Raw genomic sequence first — 8,846 nt, forward strand, 5'->3', positions numbered from 1 at the left:
CCAAGCTCTCTGTTATAGTTGCAGATCAGCCAGCACAGGCTGTACCAAAGGAGAAAAGTGAATATACAGCTGAAGATATCTCATCTATTGCAAAGGATGCAAAGGTTAGACATTTGCTGCATAGTACCATTGATAATGTCATGTCAAACAGGGTAATTAACTGCAAGACTGCAAAGGATATATGGGATGCCTTGGAGACAAGATTCCAGGGAACTGATTCAATTAAGAAGAACATGAGGACTATACTCACTCAAGAGTATGAGCACTTTGACTCAAAACCTAATGTGTCATTAACTAGCTTATATGACAGATTTGTCAAACTCTTGAATGATCTGTCACTGGTGGATAAGGAATATGATCTTGAAGATACTAATCTTAAATTCCTTTTAGCTCTTCCTGAAAGTTGGGACTTGAAGGCAACTACTATAAGAGACAACTATGCTCTTGATGAAACTACTCTTGATGAAATTTATGGTATGCTCAAAACTCATGAACTTGAGATGGATCAAAGAAGCAAGAGGCATGGGAGAAAGTCAAGGACAATTGCTCTTAAGGCTGAGGAGGAATTCCCCAAAGTGGTTGTCTCAAAGAAAGGCAAAGTAAAGGCTCCCATCACAAATTCTGATACTGAGTCATCAAGTTCTGATAGTGATGAGGATTCAGAAACTAAAAGTCTATCTGAGATGGATGTTGATGAAGAGATGATGAAGCTGTGTGCTCTTATGGTGAAAGGTATCACAAAGATAGCTTACAGGAAATTCAGAAGGGGAAAGAAGTTTTCCAGGAAAAGTGGAAGTTCTGATAAGAAGGGATTCAGAAAATCTGAAGGCAAAGCTGGAAAGTCTGACAGAGGAGACTACTCAAATGTTAAATGCTACAATTGTGGTGAGAAAGGCCACATATCTCCTGACTGTAAGAAAGGAAAAGGTGACAAAGGCAAGGAACTTGTCACAAAGAAGAAAAGCTGGACAGACACATCAGATTCTGAAAGTGAGGTGAACTATGCTTTGATGGCAAATGCTGATAGCAGTTCTGAAGCTGCTGAGTTAAAGGTACCTCAAACAACTTATGCTTTTCATACTGATGATATTACTGAGTTGAGAAGATATCTTAAAACCATGTTCATTAGTTATAGAGATTAAACTTTAATATGTGAAAGGTTAACTTCTGAAAATTTGGCTTTTAAGAAAAGGAATGACTATTTAGAAAAGGAGTTAGTTATGTTCCATCAAACTCAGAAAGAAAGATATGATGCTTTTTATGTTAGAGATGAAGTGTTAAAATTGAATCAATCTCTAAAAACTGAGTTAAAAAAGGAAAGAGAGATTATCAGGACTTGGACTAACTCTGGAAGAACAACTCAAAATTTGTTAAGTAGAGGAAACTGGAAAGAGGGCTTAGGTTATGGAGATGATAAGAATAATAAAGGGACTGTAGAAATTGAGCCTATAGTTGTTAAATAAAAGACAAAGATAAATCATGTTAAGTTTGTAGCTGTAAAGTCTGATATTGATAAATCAGAAGTTAAAGAGAAATTACCTTCTGACAAACCAAAACAGGATAAGCCAACTGAAGTTAAGATAGGCTTAATGACAAAGAAGCAGCTTAAGCATAAGTTGAAAGATGTTAAGAATGTAAATAAGGTAACGCCACCTAGGAAAAATAGGAATAGAAAGGAAGGTCTGAATAAAAGCAATGATTATAAGCCTATTCATAATGCTCCTAGAAAGAAATGTTATAACTGTGGAAATTCTAACCATCTGGCTTCTTTTTGCAGGAAGAATAAAAACATAAACTCCTTACCTTCAAAATCAGGAGTTAAGAGTCAGTCTGTTAGATATAGGCCAAAAAATCTTTGTTTTCATTATGGTAGTTTATGGCATTCCATTTATACTTATAAGGAATATCATAGTTTGTACTATGATTATTATCAAATAAAATCTTCTTTAAAGAAAGTTAGCATTATTCCTTCTAGTGTAAGTTCTGATGCAAAGTCTGATACTATAAATTCTGATAAGAAAAATGTTAACATAAACTATGATGTTAAATCCGCTGCAAATGTTAACAAACTTAATAAGGCCAAAGGATCCAAGAAAGTCTGGGTCCTTAAAACTAATCATTAATGGTCTTTGTGATTGCAGGACAACAGGAAAAATATCCTAGTTCTGGACAGTGGATGTTCAGGACATATGACTGGAAATAAAGTCCTGCTATCAGACTTTATGGAGAAAGCTGGCCCAGGTGTTTCTTATGGAGATGGCAATATGGGAAAAACTCTGGGATATGGCAATATCAATCTTGGGAATGTCATCATTGAAAAAGTTGCTCTAGTCTCAGGACTTAAACACAATCTGCTGAGTTTTAGTCAAATCTGTGACAGAGGTTATCATGTGGATTTCTTTGAAGAACACTGTGAAGTTGTAAGCAAATCTACAGGCAAAGTTGTTCTGAAAGGATACAAGCATGGTAACATTTATGAAGCCAAGCTTTCAATAAGTTCTGATGGTTCTGCAATCTGTCTGTTAAGCAGAGCATCAATTGAAGAAAGCTGGGATTGGCACAAGAAACTCTCTCATTTAAATTTTAACAATATAAATGAACTTGTCAAGAAAGATCTTGTGAGAGGACTGCCAAAAATCAGTATTTGCTCCTGATGGCCTTTGTGATTCATGTCAAAAGGCAAAACAAAGAAAATCTTCATTCAAGAGCAAGACTGAATCTTCAATTCTTGAGCCTTATCACCTACTACATGTTGATCTATTTGGTCCAGTGAATGTCATATCTATTGCAAAGAAAAAATATGTTATGGTTATAGTGGATGAGTTCACCAGATACACATTGGTGTATTTCTTGCACATAAAAAGTGAAACTGCATCTATCTTGATTGATCATGTCAAACAACTGGATAAATTGGTTAAAGACACTGTAAAAATCATAAGAAGTGATAATGGCATTGAGTTCAAGAATTTGATTATGGAAGAGTTCTGCAAATACCAGGAATCAGGCAGGAATTTTCTGCTCCTAGAACTCCACAGCAAAATGGAGTTGTTGAAAGAAAGAATAGAACTCTTATTTAAGCTGCATGAACTATGCTTGATGAAGCAAAGTTACCAACCTACTTTTGGGCTGAAGCTCTGCAGACTGCTTGTTTTACTCAGAATGCAACACTTATCAACAAGCATGGAAAGACACCATATGAGATGGTGAAGAAAAAGAAGCCAAATCTGAAGTACTTTCATGTATTTGGATGCAAGTGTTTTGTTCTTAAGACTCATCCCGAACAGCTATCTAAATTTGATCTAAAAGCTGATGAAGTAATTTTTATTGGATATCCACTTTCCACAAAAGCCTTCAGAGTCTACAATTTAAGAACAAGGGTTGTCATGGAATCTATCAATGTCTCTTTTGATGATAAGAAGATTACTGGACTTGAAGATTTCAATAATCATGATCAGCTGAGATTTGAGAATGAAGTTTTAAATTCTGATTTTGTAAATCCTGACAGTTTAAATCCTGACAGTTTAAATCCTGATACTGCAAACTCTGATGGGTTAAACTCTGATGTTATTGAAACTGTGGTAACTATGCCAAAGGAAAATGTACCTGTGCAGGGGGAGCATATTGAAGATACAACCACATCTCAAGAAGCATCAGAACCTAGAACAGGCTCTTCAAGTTCTGATTCATCAAGCTCTGATGGGCCAAGTTCTGATAATTCTGGAAACTCAAATTCTGAAGGATCCAACTCAGAGAGCATAATTTCAGGGGGAGCATCAGAATATGTTGATGGAGACATCATGGATCATGGGGGAGCATCCAGTTCTAGAGATAATCTTCCATCTGCAAGGAAGTGGACTAAAGCACATACACCTGACTTGATTATTGGAGATCCTGGAGTAGGTATAAGAACTAGAACAACAACATCAAAAGAATGACTCTATCACTCTTTTCTTTTTCAGACTGAACCAAAGAAAATGGAAGAAGCTCTTCAAGATGTTGATTGGATGCAAGCAATGCAGGAAGAGTTAAATGAATTTGAAAGAAATAAAGTCTGGACCCTAGTGCCAAGACCAAAGAACAGATCTGTTGTTGGTACAAAATGGGTGTTTAGAAACAAAATTGATAGTGATGGCATAATTATAAGGAATAAAGAAAGGCTGGTTGCAAAAGAATATTCTCAACATGAGGGAATTGATTATGATGAAACATGTGCACCAGTTGCTAGATTGGAAGCCATAAGGATATTTTTTGTAACACCCCCAAATCCGGGGTCGGGGATCCGGGTTGTCACGAGTTCCGTTTCCCTTAATAACACCCAATCTTAATAAATTATCAACTACTCTGTACTGTGACCCCACAATAAACACACACACCACAAGTTATAGTCTCAGAGATGATCATCCAAAAATAATCACAAGTCATTTTATTCCACAATTACATGCCAATACACCTTAAACAGGTTTCAGAATAAATTTACATTTTCTTTGCCATTATTACAATTCATAAATAAACATAATCTGATACATTAAAAGTTGAAAGCCTAGCCTATTGGTAGTTCCTACCTCAGCTACAGCGACATCAACGCCTATAGGAAACTGCGGAACGTTTCCTATCCGCTCGCGAATTGGGAGCTTGGTCCTGTTCATCTTGCCTATCTGATGTTTTATGATGAAAGAAGAAAGCAAGGGTGAGCAGCAAGCCCACCAAAATAATATTTATAATAACTTACAATATATGAGCATTCTCATAGTACTCAAGAAAGTCTTGGTTAAGAAGAAATGAACCAAGTTGATATCTTAATGCGATGAAGTCGCAAAATATTCAGTATATATATATATATACTTTTCAAAATATTGGAAGTCCTCTTCCATGCATAATACACACAGAGTTCCGGTGTATAACTGTATAAAAATACTGTTGCAAGGTGATCTCATATATCTAACCTTGTCTCAACGTTTTTCTGAAAATCTTTGTCATGCATAAGATAATCATTTACTAGATATAAGTTTAAAAGATGAAGTTACAAGATACTCCAATATACTTATATCTTTTCCAAATACTACTTGAACTACCACCGTTCAAGTTATAATTAGTTCAAAAGTTCATCACATAGATGAGACTACAAGATAATACTTGAATAGATTCAATCTTTGAAATATTATTGAATGAAATGAAGTTACAAGATACTTCATTAAGTCCCGATATATATGTACACCTGTATATATCTCTCATACATTTCCTGAAAACCTCTGTCATGTAAAGTATGAACAGAGTTGCAATATCCAATGAATTTGGAAAGAAAAGAAATTTTGGCATAAACCTGATATCTTGTTGATCAGGCAAAGATACCAATAAGTAGCCTTTTCTACTAGTAGATGGATGAATCCCCCACTGGTCATCACCTTGGCCACATAAGGACCTTGTGCTGGACCGCCACCCGGCCTCTTACGCGTTGATGGACTGCCACCCAACCACTTACACTTTGATAGACCGTACCCCGGCCTGTCGCTTATGCCGACTCAATTAGATGGGCTTACTTCCCGAACGTTGGTAAGTAATCAATTCATTTGTTTTCTCAAAACAGCAACCACGTTGCGAATGTAAAATGCACCACAGAGCTGGATCCCCCAGGTTTTGAGCGAGTATTTAAATCTCCTTTGAAAGGAAGATCTTAAATGTAAAAAAATGAGTTTTGGGGTCCACTCTAACTTTAAAAATCATTTTGAAGACTCGAAAATATTTTTAAGAATGTTTGGAGTACTGCTGATTTATTAAATAAATCAGTCCCAATATTTTTAGAAAATGTCTGAATATTATTATTTAAATAATATTCCCATAAAGAATAATCTTTATACAAATAATTGAAGTAGAAGTTGTAAGACTTATACTTGAAATGAGTATTAAATAATCAAAGATATACTTATATGAAAGTACTATCTTTATTTGAATAATCGAAAATAAGTTTGATTATCGAAACATTATTCTTTAATAAAATAAAGAATATATCTCAGTAATTAATTGGAGTCATAGATCCTCAAATGAATATTCAAATAATATTCATTAAATAATATAAACTGAGTCATAAGCCCTCGAATGAATATTCAAATAATATTCAAATAATAAAATAAAAGGAGTCATAACTCGAATGAATATTTGTAATAATATTCATTGAATAAAATAAAGGAGTCATAAGCCCTCGAATGAATATTCGTAATAATATTCATTGAATAAAATAAAGTTATCGAATAAACCTTATTCGATTAATAGTTTTAAAAACTATATCAATATATATATATATATATATATATATTATACTCGGGAGCCTCGCCTCCCGGTTTAGAAATACCGCTTATCTCTAGGGTAAACTCAAATACTGCTTATCTCTAGCATAGGTATTATGCAACTATAAGCATTTGAACCAACAGATATATAATCCACGAATATGAAACAGGCATGCATATATACCATATCACATGCTACAATATATCGTAAGAACTTGCTAATAACAAATATGCATTTATCGCAAGATCATGCATATACACATATACATCACAACAACAGTATAACGGGTAGAAAACTTGCCTGAGTGCTCCCAGATAGACTTAAGCTTAGAGTGGGTCCGATAACCTATGAACAACAACATAAGTTGGAATTAAACCCCGGTCGCTTAAGAAACTAGACTTTAACCATTTAGAGTCCTAACGTTCGCTTTCGCGCTTAACGATTTACTTAAGTCGCTCGAGTACCCTCGGCTCCCCCATTTTTAATAAATTAACCATTACGAGTTTTAAGGCGATTCCTTCGCGAGTGTCTTACCAACTGCCTAAAACTATTACCATAATTGTTTCATACACTAATTAACCCTTTTTGGTCTTTAACCTATGTTTCAAAGTAAGGCGAGGGGAAAAGTTTCGTTCGCGAAACGCCGTTACTTGAAACGGTCGTTTCTCCTAAACCGTGCATCGGAATCGAACGAACTACATATCAAAACGAAGCTCGTAACATGAGCTATCTAAACATGGCAATGGTCATAATCTATCAGGGAGTTCTCGGGTCCAAATGTTATGAACAAAAGCAGTCTAAAGTAAATCGGATATTACGACGGCTATGTTTACGCGATTTCCCAAATTTAAACCATTCAAAAACCATCACAATTCAACCTCAACCCATTCATACAACCAAAGTCCATCCTTATCACATCATAACAGCCCCAATCAATTCAATATTAACATTTATACTTATGCCTAAGCTTGAATTTAACTATACTTAAGTTCTTTTAACGAAAATAACAAGATTCACCATTCCATTTCACTACCACTCCAACCCAAACTCTAAACCACAAGCATTAAGCTACTATATCATCATAACAATCAAAATCACCTTATTATACAAAAGAATCTAGGGTTTGGAGATGATATACCTTCCTTAAAGTGGTGGGAGTAGCTAGGAAGCCTTAGGAAGCCTTGAGGAGTCTTAGGAAAGCTTGGATCTTAAAGGAAAACAAGAAAAAATCAAGTTAAAAACTTTGAAATCACTATTCATTGTCTTCTTTATTGATTTCTTGAAGAAGATTGAGAAAGAATTGAAGGCTTAAACTCATAATACAGCCATATCTATGCATAAGGAACACTAGGGAATTATCTTACCAATTTAGGAGGCTTGGATCTTGGATTTTGAAAATTTTCCCTTTGAAATTGAAAAAAAGCCGAGAGCAACCTTGGTGAAGAGAAATATTTTGTGTTTTGTTTGATGAAAATGAAAGGATTGGCTTGGTGGATGAAATTTTGTTTTTGTTTTGGTTAATTACCTTTTTAGCCTTAACTTTGTGTGGTTCTACTTCAACCACATCTCCTTCCTTCCCATGTCATGCTTATGTCATGCTATGATGTCATCTTCCCCTCCTTGTCCTCTTCTCATTGGTTGGGTGACATCATCCTCTCTAATCCCTTTGATTAACTTCCTAATTGTTTGCCTAATGACCGCTGATCTGTTATACGGTTCGCTTAACTTTCGTTTTCATTTATCGTTTGAGGGATCATACCCGGGATCTTATTACTTAGGTCCCTTTAACCTTTCTCAATATATTATATTCCTTTTATGATCCTCTCTTATAATCCTTTAATTTAAATCCTTTTTATCTTGTTACATTATACTCAATTCTTTCCGTATCTAGTGGATTTCCGGAAAAATCAAAGTGTTCGGAATTGGATTCTGACGATCTTTACATACACTTATATACCATATAGAGTACTAATAAAATCTCAGAATATCCATAACAGAACCCCTACATAGTGTGGCATGAAAAGTTTTCTCATTCAGCTAAAACACTATTCATAAGGGTTACAAAAAGTTCAAAATTTTGGGGTTATTACATTTTTTGCTTATGCTGCTTACAAAAAGTTTACAGTCTTTCAAATGGATGTAAAAAGTGCTTTTCTTAATGGAGAATTGGAAGAAGAAGTATATGTTGAACAACCTCCAGGTTTTGTAGATTCAAAATTTTCCCATCATGTCTACAGACTTGATAAAGCACTTTATGGCCTTAAGCAAGCTCCAAGAGCATGGTATGGGACATTATCTCAGTTTCTTCTGGAAAATGGATTCAACAGAGGGACTATTGATAAAACTTTATTCTATCTCAACCATGGAAAGGACTTACTTTTGGTACAGATATATGTTGATGATATCATTTTTGGTTCTACAAATGACAGTCTTTGTAAAAGGTTTGCCAAGCTAATGCAGTCAAGATATCAAATGATTATGATGGGAGAACTTAGCTATTTTCTGGGCCTTCAAGTCAAGCAGAATGAAGAAGGAACTTTTATTTGTCAATCTAAGTACACCAG

This window comes from Apium graveolens, chromosome 9 (genome assembly GCF_009905375.1).
Source record: "Apium graveolens cultivar Ventura chromosome 9, ASM990537v1, whole genome shotgun sequence".
Classification (NCBI taxonomy): Eukaryota; Viridiplantae; Streptophyta; class Magnoliopsida; order Apiales; family Apiaceae; genus Apium; species Apium graveolens.